Here is a 12,027-nt window from a genome sequence, read left to right on the forward strand (position 1 = left end):
GTTGCACTGAGCAGGCTGGTCCCTCTGAAATGGACACCACTGGCTCAGTTTAAAGATATTTTGTACCAGTGAAGCTGCATCCATGAGATGCCTTGTGCTGGTAAAACAAGGTCACCTTCACCCACTTCTTCCATTTATACTCCAAGCTTGTTGAAACCTAGTGCCAAGGTAGTTGCACTTCTTGGAGGCACAGCCATGAAAGGGAGACAGTATTTATTGGAAACACTTGAGCAAAGTAAACAGATTCATTGAGCTAAAGTCAGTCTTAAGGTTCCTTAATGCCGAAGCCTGGTTGGATTATTGCTCTGTGCTGCTGAAATCTTGCCATTTGTTTATCTAGCTGCATATATGGAGATACATGTTAACAACTGAAAAAGGGAAAGCTCTTATTATAAATCAAATTCTCAGACTTACCTGCTCATCTGTGAGTACTGAGCACTGAACAGTCCTTTTCTTTTTGAAAACTTCTGTTCAAACTTAAGTTACTTAAGAATGATTAGCTCTGTTCCACATTCTCTCTTGAGTCCTTAATGCCTTCTCCACAGGGGCAAAACCTGTGTCTGGGTTTTGTAGGTGTGCCAAAAAACAGCCAAGACAGAGAATTCAGCTCAAACATAGAGCTGCTCTGTTGCCAGACAACGTGAGCAGTGAGGAACAAAAGGTTTTCTAAGAGGTTGAGCTGATTCATTAATTTTCTTCCTTCACATCTATACCATATGGGATTACATGGCTTTTGTGAGTTCTACTGCAGTGCTTTCTTCTTTCAAAGCTTTTCCTTCCCCAGCAGGGTGATGCAGAGCATGCCATGGGCAGGGGCAGCTGGGGGATCTGTATAAACTCCCACTCCCCCAGTTTTACTGTGCCTTTAGTTGAAAGTTAGGCAGAGGCAGAAGGGAACTTTGCCATTAGCAAATGTTGGGCCAAATGCTTCTTGACCATAAGTTCAGGCTAAAATAACCGTGCTGAACTAACAGGGCTCTGAGCCATGGAGGAGCTTGGTCTGTGTCCAGGGGAGTTTGTGGAAGATTCCTACATTCTTAGTGGATTTTATTGTTTTTAAGGACTCATGGTTCAGAGGAGGAAAAAGTGCTGCACAGCCACCACAGAAGATTCATATTATGAACTGTGTATTTTCTCAATGCATGCCAACACTCGTGTGGCTGAAATGGCTGAAGACATTTGCTGACTCCCTCTGTGGCTGAGGGTTTACAAGCTACAGCTGAAGGATTTTAAACACGTGTGGCTGCAGTGGGTTGGGTCATAAGGGTGATGGTTCAGGCCTGCCTCTTGTGTTTCTGTAATTCTTCCTTTTCTGTTAGTGTGGCTTTATTTGCTAAACTCCTTTCACAGGCACCTCTGAAAGCTGCTAAGCTCTCAGAGCAAACACTTCCCTGAGGGCTTTGAGGGGTTCCTTTGAAGATGTGCCAGGATCAGCTGTGTCACGCAAGATGTTAATGAGGAGAAATTCAGTGACCTTAGAAGCAAGGCATCACGAAGTTGTGCTAAGGGACCATATGCTGGGATCCTTGTGGGAGTCTTGTCAAGTTGATTAACTGTCAAGGTTTTTTGTGGGGATGAGAAATATAGTTATGTCAGGCTGTGGGCTTAACTGGAGAGACTTAATGAAGCTAACATTTCGAATGAGAGTTATCTTTTCTTCTGTAAAAAATTACTATTTACTAAAACATTTAATGATGAAAAAATGTGGAAAAACCTCTCAAGATCTATTTTTTTCAGTGTAATCATAGGTCAAAAATACTTTTTAGTCTTAGAATATTTTTAAACATGAAGTGTGTAAACAGAAAAGAATATAAGGTGATTGATCTTTTTTTAAGTAAGCATGGTCTTTACATTTGATTTCTTTTTAAAAAGAGAATAAATGATAAGAAACTTTTCCCTCCTACATGTCCAGTAAATTTTTAACTCAGTGTCTATGTGTTGAATAATTTTCATACAAATACAAGTGGAAAGGCTTTATTCTTGTTGTCTTTTCTATCTTTTGTCACCACAAAACTTGGATAAACTTCTTATCCTTTCTCTATCCTTGCCCTACACTAGTGACAACAATCAATCTTTTTATGGTTATCCAGGCAGTTTATCTTTCCTCTCCTTCCCAGTTGCCCAAGCAGACCAATAATCTTTTGTTTACTTGAACTTTGTGTCCTTCTGGACTATGTGAAGGCAACAGTCTCGGGACAGAGTCCAAGGCAAAAGAGTTAAATTGACCCTGTTGCATGACAACTCCATTCAGAGGTTCGCTGCTTAATTAACTGTTTCTGTTGCCTAAGAGCCATTGTCACGGTCCAGTATCCAAATTGGAAGGAAAAATGTTCAGAGTTATATATTCCCTCAGACCTAAGCCAAGTTCAGGGGCACCAGAGAGCAGAAAGACCAAGGGAAAACTGCTTTGGGGACAGTGAACTGTTTGGGGCTCTCCATGGAAAGCCTCTCTTCATTTCCCTGCCTGTTGGCCCAGCATGAACCTTTACCAAGCTCCAAGCCTCCAGATTTATGCAGAAGCAGTGGAGCAGCTGGGAAGCTGTGGGAGTGCTGGTGGTACCAGTTAGATCCAGCCTACTGCTACTCACAGGTGTGTGCAAGACTGAGCCATCATCCTTACCCACAACCTGGCCATAGCTGAGATCTGGGATATAGCAAGGCAACTGATAAAAAAGGTGGTGGTAGGTTAAGCTGTCAGCTGATGCCTGCAAGGGTCACTGAGCTTTGCCTCTGCACAGGGTCACTGAACAGGGATTGATGCTTTTGTTAGAGTTAGGGACACATGCAAAAATGTAGCTAAAGATGTGAAGGGATTGCAGTAAATGACATGGGTTTAGCTCAGCCACACCTGACAGCCCTTTTGGAGCCCAAGCTCTTCTGGAAAAGCCCTCCAAACCTGAACTATGAATCCAGCATTAAACCAAACTCTGACTCCAGCTTTATCCAGACTCTAGCAACCCTTGCTGTCCTTTGCTGGAATGTATCCGTGCTTGTACAAGTGTTGTGCCATTCAAAATCTTCTTATGGGAGAAAGACACCAAGAACTTAGTGTCAGCATAACCGAAGTCTTATTGCACTAATAGAGAAGTTGTTATTCTGCAGGTCCATTTGTTTGTTTGTTTGTTCGTTTTTCAAAATTATTTATGGAAAACCTCAATAATAATAATACAGTCAAAACTGTTATGCACATATTGTGTAGACTCAACCCCTTTCCTCTGGTGTCCCACTCACCCCTCCACTGCTTCTCTGGGCCAATGGCTTAAGTCTGGGGGGAGTGGGTATGGGCAGGCAACAGCATTCTGAGTCCTTCAATGGGATAAGTATGGTGGTAGTAGTGGTTTCTTCCTCCTCCTCCTCCTCTAGGATCCGCTTAAGGTCATACTCATATTTCCCAACACCTTTTGTGCTTTTTTCTTTCTTCACTGGTCTGCAGTTCTATGTTACATGTGAATTTACTGTATATGGTACATTTTGCCGTTTTACCTATGTTAGAAACTTGTTCTTTTTTGTTTGTTTGTTTGGGGTTTTTTTTTGCTGTTGTGGGTTTTTTGATTGTTTGGTTTTGTTTCTCCTAAGATGGGTTTTGTTCAGCTTCCAGGTCAGCACTTTTGTTGCTCAGTACTGGTGTGCTGGTTATAGCTGTGCAGCACTCAGCATCAGCCCATGTCCTGTCTCCAACATCCTGTGCCTATACTCCTCTACAGCACCTCTTAGGACCCCACCTCTGCAGCCTTTCCTCTCATACCAGGCCTGCATTACATCATTCTGCTAAGACTGTAAAAGTTTCATGCTCTACACAAGAACTGTGTGTTGCTACTGTCTGTATAAAAGCCATGGCTATACCTTTGGAAGGTGAGCAATGCAAGTTCAGTGTAGAGACTTGATCATTAGAAAAATGGCTGTTACGGCAATAAATCAAACCAAGTAAAAGGAAAGCCTCATGAAGGTCTAGGCTAATTCAGGCAAAGCAAGACTGATAAACTTCAATCCCAAAGCTCTGCAAAGCCAAAGCAAAGCCTGAGTCCTGTTACCTGCAGGAGCTGTGCTGGCTTTAAGGAGCTGTGGCCTGCAGGGTATGCAGGACAACATATTTTTTTAAGCCTGGGTACTCATGCTGCCCTGAAAAACTATCTCAAACCTAATCCTGTTCTAGGCATCCTGTGTAGCCTTAAGTGCTAAAATGTTGTGATGCTAATTTTGGAGAGTAGCCCCCATTTCAGCCCAGCCAACCCCAGCCACCTCAGTCACCTTCCTGCATTGGGCTTTGCAGGGTCTGAAAGCCAGCTTAAGCCCATGGCTCCACATGCACATGTTCTCAGGCTCTTCCCGGACCACCACCATACTCTCAGGATGAGCCCCTGACCCATTAAACCATCCCCCATGGGATGGTTGGTGTGGGAGCCCTCACAAGAAAGTGAATCCAGACTTGTCCAGAGACCCCTGTAGGTGCCAGCCTGCTGGTCAGCCCCTGGTGCCTTCTCAACACCCTCGAAATACGGCTCTGTAACCTCATCCCTTGTCCTGTCCTTGGCACTGGGGCAGTGGCCTCCCATGGTAGTGGAGATCCTGCCTGAAGCCAGACCTTCACCATAGCCTCAGGTCCATACTTAAAGCCCCAACCCTTTCGGCTCTCCTGTGTCAGGAACCACAAAGTCACAGTGTTCTCAATGGGAGGCAGACGGGGCTGGAGCTGTTTTGAAAAATGCTGGCCTCTGTCAGAGGTAGCAGGATGAATTCTGGCCTGGCAATACCAGATGACGCTCTTTTCTCTCTGTTTTGGCCTAAGTTCAACATGAGTCATGTCCCAGGATCTCCTTGCCATGACAACTTTGTAAAGAAGCGTGGGATCCTTTCTGGGTTTGACGACCAAGTTTTTCGCAGACATTAATTTTTAATATGTTTGGGCAAGAGGGAAAAATTCATTCATTTCATAACAATCTTGGCTATTGTTTCAGTAACTTGTATTCTTAACTTTATCCCATTTCATTTCTTGATCAACCCAATTTCTAAGTGGGGGATATTTTGGTAAGATTATGACTGATGCTGCATTTGTGGTTTTAGCTTTAGGAAGCTGGAGACTGAGCATAGGACAAATGCTCTGGTGGGTCATAGCTGCCTTGATGTCCCAACAGGGAAATGGAATGCAAACAACTTGAGGACAGCATGGTACAGGCTGAGCTAGGGCTAGGGCAGATGACAGGCTACCTTTACTCAGGTAAATGAGAGATGAGGCCTTGTTAAAGGACAGATTTAGGATCAGGCTTCTTAGTGTAGTGAAGTGTTGGTGGGCTGATACTCTGCCTGGAAGGGAGGACAAGAGGAGCTGATTGCTAGGCCCAGGCTAGCAGAGGGAAGCCAGCTGGGGTTACAGAAATTACTTCCCTGGTTTGTGGTCATCTCATCATGAAGCTGTCTGACTTGACCATTGCTCCATGGAGGAGCAGTGCTGTGTCAGTGTGACCAACCTCCTCCTAGCTATGCTCATTCTCTGCAGGTAGTCTGGCTGCTGCTGCGTGTGTAGTGCCACCCACACCCCCTGAGATGAGCACAGCTGCCTGGACTGGGTCTGTGCAGTGGAGACCTGCTATGGTGCCATCCCGGGCTAGCGCGATGTCCTGGCACCGAGCAAACTTCTGCCTGCCCCGAGCGGGGACAGATGGAGACCGATCGCGGCGCGGGAGGGCCGGCGAAGCACCTGCTTGGGTTCGCCTTGCCCACCGATGGTTAGGGAGCGCGAAGGAGGTAGGAAAGGAGCGGAAGGACTTCCTCGTGGGGGAAGGGGTTTACTAAAGAGCAAAATCCATGGAGAAAAGCCGCAGCCGCCTACCTTGAGGGGAGTCTTGTACTCCCACGGTCTGGGCGTGGAAAACACACAATAACCAATGGAACATCAGCCAAGGGGTGTTACTGAGGCGGGGAGAAGGGATTACAGCAAATGGGAGAAGGGGTAGGCAGGGAGGAATAACAAAGACCAATTAACAACCAAAGAACACAGAACTCTCTGAAAGTACAATCACATATGAGAAACAAGGGGAGGGGAGGGCTGCGGCCAATGGTAAGGCAGGGATTTATGTATTTTTCACAGCCTTTTGAACTCTCAGGGCTTTTGGGCTGGGGCAGCATCGAACCAATGGACCTTTGGGTCCACTTGATCCGGCCGACCCTGGCTTTGGCCATGGTTCACCGCAACAGTGACCTGGACCTTGATCCTGTTTTATTTCCTACTGCTGATGTGTTGTTGATGAGACTGTCAGAAGCCAGACAAAAGTATTGCCCAATGTCCAGAACTAAAGGTCCTAAAAACCCTGCCTAGATGTTGCCTCTATGTATCCACAAAAAACCTTTCCCATCTGATTTAAGTTTTCTGAATGACTGCAGTAGCATCTGTATGTGTATCCAGAGAATTCACAGGTATTAACCAGGCTGAGCAGATTGATACCTTGATCATAGGAACCATAAAACAGATTTTTTTTGTGTAAAGGCCCTGAGGCCTTGGTATCTTCTGAGAACACAGACAGGCTGAGACTCAATGTGCTGCACGGGTGGAGCTAAACTTTTCTTCAGAGATGAGAGGCAGGTAAAGGGAGAAGGAATCTGGCATCTTTTCCTCATTTGGGGAAAAATGCTCTAATGCATACTGCTGATCCTAATAGCTCTTAAAGATAGGGACTGGTGGATTTAGCCCCATTCTGCTGGAGGTGTCAGCTTTGTGCCAGATTGGTACATAACCCAGTTTACAAATCAGCACATTAGTACAAGCCCATCTTCATAGATTAGAGTTTTGCAGTGGCCAATGACTGTGATGGGTGAAGAATGGAGACAGGGCAATATCTCCATGGGCTCAGCAACCTTTGCTGGTGAACAGAGAGACCTTTAGCAGGATCAAGAACATCTGAAATCACTTTGACATAAGATATAGCAGCCTTTGTTTTCCAGTCTCGTCCTGTATTTCACTTGGGTCCTACCTATCTGAAAAAATTAACATAGCTATTCAATATTTTGCATATTTAAAACATTGTCGGTGCTAGTTTTTTCTGAAAACAATTATAATTTTAAGTAATTATATTTTATAATATAAAATATCAACATTTTGCATAGCTTTCCAAAACAAATGTGAAACTGATCAAATGCCACATTTTGAAACTTATCTTGAAATGAATCTATTATTTTCACCGATTTATTTTAATATTTTGCTTACTGACAACTTTGAGGTGCCGAAAAAGATTTTTTTCCCCAGGTAATTTATTAAAAAGCCTAACTACTTCTATAGCTATCTGAAAAGGTTTATCATTGCTAAAGAGCAAAAGAGTTCAGTCCTGCCAATAAAACTTTGGACTGTTTGATTGCCAGAATCTATTAATCAGTAAAAGAAGTGTTTTAGAGTCTGTGGGTGAGAGAGAACCTAAAAGGAAACATCTTGATACAATTTTAATTTTAGCCCTTAAATTGCATACCTGTATATAATGTAATTAATTTTTTCTCCTAAAGGGAAAAATACCTATGATTTTTGTGATATTAGGGTGAGAGTAAAACACTGGAATTGAAAAAGCAAAATTAATCACCAAAACAAGTAGATTACAATTGAAGCCCATGTCTGGGTCTAGTGAATGGGATGAAGTGTCAATGCTTTTACATGATCCCTTCCACTAGTGTCCTTGATTTATTTTGCAGATAAACTCCAAAAGCTTAAGTCCTTGAGCTGCCTGTGCTCTAGATCTAAGTCACTTGTTTATTATGGAAAGAGCATATATCTCCATCCTTGGAGATAATCAGAGCTTGACTAGACATGACCCTGAGCGATCCGATCTAATTTTAACATTGACTCTAACTTCAAGGTTGGCCCTGCTTTGAGCAGGGATCAGACTAGATGAGATCAGGAGGATCCTTCTCATGAGGTTTTTCTATGAGTTTGTGTATGTGCATACTTATGTATACAAACAATTACTGAAAGAGGCTACTCCTTGGCTCCAGGCTAAGGATATAAGTTTCATACTGAAAGCATCACTACGAAATTTGTCAAAGGGCACTTTGGCTAAATCAGTGAGTAGAGAAAATGGTTTATCTTGCTATTCTAAAGCATTTAAATTCTAAATTCTGAATTAAATTCTAAAGCATTCAAAGCAATTCAATCAGCTACAGAACAGCCAACCCATGTGAGTAAGGGGCCACGATTTAAAGATTTCTGCAAGTTAAATTTCTTTTTCCCAAGATATTTATTTCTTGGAGGAAAATAATTTAGGAACAGTCCTGAATTCTTGGTGCTTTGGTATTTCTCACTCCAAAACAGGTAAATTTAGAAGTCCTGCCTGCCTGCACAGAAAAAGTGACGTGCAGCAACAAGACAGAGGTGGTGGCCTGAGACAGTGTGGAGGCAGGTTGTTGGTGTCTCCACCAGCGTGACTTGATCAATCATTGCTAATAACCTGTTTGCAATCTCCCTAGGTTTTTTTTTCCTCTCTCTATTCCTGCTCTCCTTCATCTTGTTCTTCTCTCTGCTAGTTGCTGTTATCTAGGAAGAGCACCTAAATCCCATCTAAGGCCTTTTTAAATGGCCATAATATGTCTGCTGAAGTATTTGTTCATAGGAGATGAAACACCATTAGGACACATTACAGTGTGTTGGTTTTCCAACATGCAAACACAGGGCTACTCCGGTTTTCAGAACAGAATAAGAAACTTGGAAAGTTGGATGGATTTTGATAGCTCTTCGAAACTAGAATTACAGCAAGTGTTTCTTCAATCTGATCTCTGAGGGTTTAATGAGGCTTAGGTTCAGGCAGTCATCTGTGAAGCCTGAAAATTTTGTAATCTAATCCTCAACTGCAATCAAAGAAAGTTGTGTAAGAAGATGAAAATCACTTTGCAGTGGGTTAAAGGAACAATATAATTGGGAAATTATATAGGAGCCTGATCAGAGCTTAGGGTGATTCCAGTATAAGTCAATGTAACCCTGTGTCAATCCAAAGATTTATTCCATATTTCAGCCTGTGTGAGTAGAATGCCAAAGCAGCAAAGTAGTTACTGGTGTAGTACTGCAGGGGAGAGGAAAGCAAAACAAAATGAAAACTCTGAAAGCATGTATGGAAAAGTGAGGATTTGTCTATCAAGAAATCCCTCAGAAATCTTTTTATTATTTCTTTCATTCATAGCATCAAGTTCAGGGTTTAAAATATCTTAATATTTAGATGAACTATTTGAAGGGTGAGCAACACAGAACTATTTAAAAAAGAAAAAAAAAGTAAGAATTGAATTGTGGCAACTCTTCCATTAAATATTAGTATTTAACTAAAAGCCTAATTAATGCCAGATATACATGCAATACCTATTTCTGTAGTGCTTCACCTCAGAAGGTCACTGTAAAAAAAGTGTTAATGGTGTTTCTGGAGACAGAAATCAAAATTATCTTGAAATTAAACATTTAAACTAGAAATTCTCTCATCAACTCACTTTGACTTCTACCAAATGAAATCAAAGGTAAAATGTACAATAAAATCCCTAAGAGACAGCACTGAAAATCCGGTTTGCTCCCTTGTTAGCATTTCTCTTTCATTTCTTTCTCTTAGGAATGTAGATCACCCTCAGGGATGTGAAGGCTGGAGCAAGGCCTGGGGCTGGTGCTGGTTTTTGCATCCCAACTGAAACCTGTTGCCCATTTTGCAACTCTAGAGAACAGTGTACCTGCCAGCATTACTGAGAAGAGCACTAATGATTTCCCTCTAGCGATGAAATACGTCAACTACAGCTTATTCTACCTATCTAAAGTACTGCCACACTACAAGTACTTGTTTCTCCCTTCTTTTGAACAGACACTTTGAGAAGGGAAGAAAAAAGAATCAGAAGTTTATTGTTTTTCAGAACATTATAAAGTAAAAGTGCAAATAACAGCACTCTGTACCATGAAAAAAATCCCAGCAATCAACCAAACCAACCAATCAAGCAAAAAAACCTCAAAAACACCCAAACAAAAAAAAAACCCCAAAACAAACCCGCACAACAACCATAAAAAAAACTACCTCAAAGCAACATTTTAAAATGAGAAACAAAGTTTTACACTAAATACACTGCTACATTTTGTTTGGCATCCTGGATAGAAAATGGCTGCCTCTTAAATTGAGTATCATGGCATATTTTCGGATGGAACAAGTAACTCTTTCATCAGTTGTTTTCTTAGTACTTAAAAAAATTTCTTCTCCCAGCCTGAGACACTACTGTAAGAGTTGTTATTCCATGACAGGGCTTGAAGATTATAGCAGAAATAGGAGTGGATTCATCTGATTTTTCTAAGCCAATGAAGAAATTATTTAATTAGCATGGGCACAAAATGCATTAACCAACCTTTGTCACTTCTGGCATCAGAAGTGTGTATTAGTCCCCCTGAAAAATTATGACATTATTGTCTACTACCAAATAAATCTGGCAGTGGAAAAAAGGTTTTGGAGATACTAAGTTTGACACTACCTGCAAAAATAACTAGATAGCTACAAAGGAGAAGTCATTAATGAATGCCCTGAAGGGCATCAGTGCAGGAAGAGTCTGTGTGGACACAGAACGCCTGTGGGAGGCTGACATGGAGAGAACCCAGCCAACTGGTGTCTCATGCCAGATTAGAGAGCAAGTAATTTACACCTAGCTCAAGGTGCCTCTTACACAGATTTTCTTGGCCACAAGAAGATGTGAACAGAGGGGAACAAGGCCAGAATTCAAACATACTGAGAAATTTGAGATAGGGATGACTTTTATCACAGTGACCAAAGAAAGGTGGTAGAGTTGGGCAGGAGCCACTGAATACTGTCACTGCACAGGGAAGGACCAGAGGACATTTGGAGACTGCAGGTCCAACAGTGCTGCAGTAATATCCCAAGGATATGAAGCAATGGAAGAGCCCGCATGGGTGGTTGTGGAGCTAAAACAGCCAAAGGTCTTCAGGTTAGGCAGTTTATTTTTATGTGTAACTTTCCCTGGCCTTGACCTGCAAGACCTAGACTTGCTGACCTCTTTAGATCTTTTACTGCTTTATGGCTACATGAATGATATTTCCTGTGATTAAATCACAAAGTTTGCTGCCTGAGACTGAGGTGGTGGCATTGTGATCACAGAGTTTTTCATACAAAGAGTCAATAAAAAATGAAACGTAAGGAAATGGAGCCTCTCTAGTCCTGGTTAATTTGACAAATGCAGAGAACTGAGTGATTACATGATTAGGTACCAAAATTTTTAACAAGTTAAGTCATGAGTTGGTCACAATTTATTAAACTTGAAACACTGGGTAGGCAGCCTGGTTTGCATCAATGGCTTGTACACTGGTTAAAACCACTTTCTTTATATGTTATCCTTAGTTTTGCAGGAAAGGCTTGATGCAATGTGCTAAAGTGAGGTGAACCATGGCAAATTTTTGCTTGATCCTGACTTATACAGTCAGTCATCTCTTAGAAACCCTGTCCCGTGTCTGTGTCCATCAGATGACCTAAGACAGGGTGGGGCAGAAGAGATAAGATGCTTTCAAATAGTCATTGGGGACATGCCAAACACAGTTTTGGAGGGTTGCATTGCTATAATGTGCAGCTTTGGTAAGGGAGGTCCATTCCCGATGTGTCCAGCTTCTTGAGGCGGGAAGCATCCCACCGCCTCCAGCCATCTGGGCTGTGGATGCACGGATGAAATGTGGTGTGTGTGAGACAACCACTGGAATTTAAGGATCCTGGTATTCATGATCCCCAGTTTTTCAAGATTCAACTGGACAAAGCCATCAGCAACTAAGTCTGACCTCAGGGCTATGAGCAGGAGGTTGGGCTGAGACCTTCTGAATGGTGCTGTGAGCCTGTGGCCAAGTGCTGGGCTGCTCTGCAACTACCTCCAGATAACATTGTTTCTATACCTTATCTTCCTCTCTCTTATCCTTTCCTTTTTGCTTTCTTGATCACCTTTTTAACTTCCCTCTTACATCCCTTTCTCCATCTCCCCCTATCTCCACTCAGATAAACAGCCTGCCCCAAATCACTTTTTCCTCACTGCTCCCAGTTTTGCTGC

This window comes from Corvus brachyrhynchos, unplaced genomic scaffold (assembly GCF_000691975.1).
Source record: "Corvus brachyrhynchos isolate BGI_N302 unplaced genomic scaffold, ASM69197v1 scaffold409, whole genome shotgun sequence".
NCBI lineage: Eukaryota > Metazoa > Chordata > Aves > Passeriformes > Corvidae > Corvus > Corvus brachyrhynchos.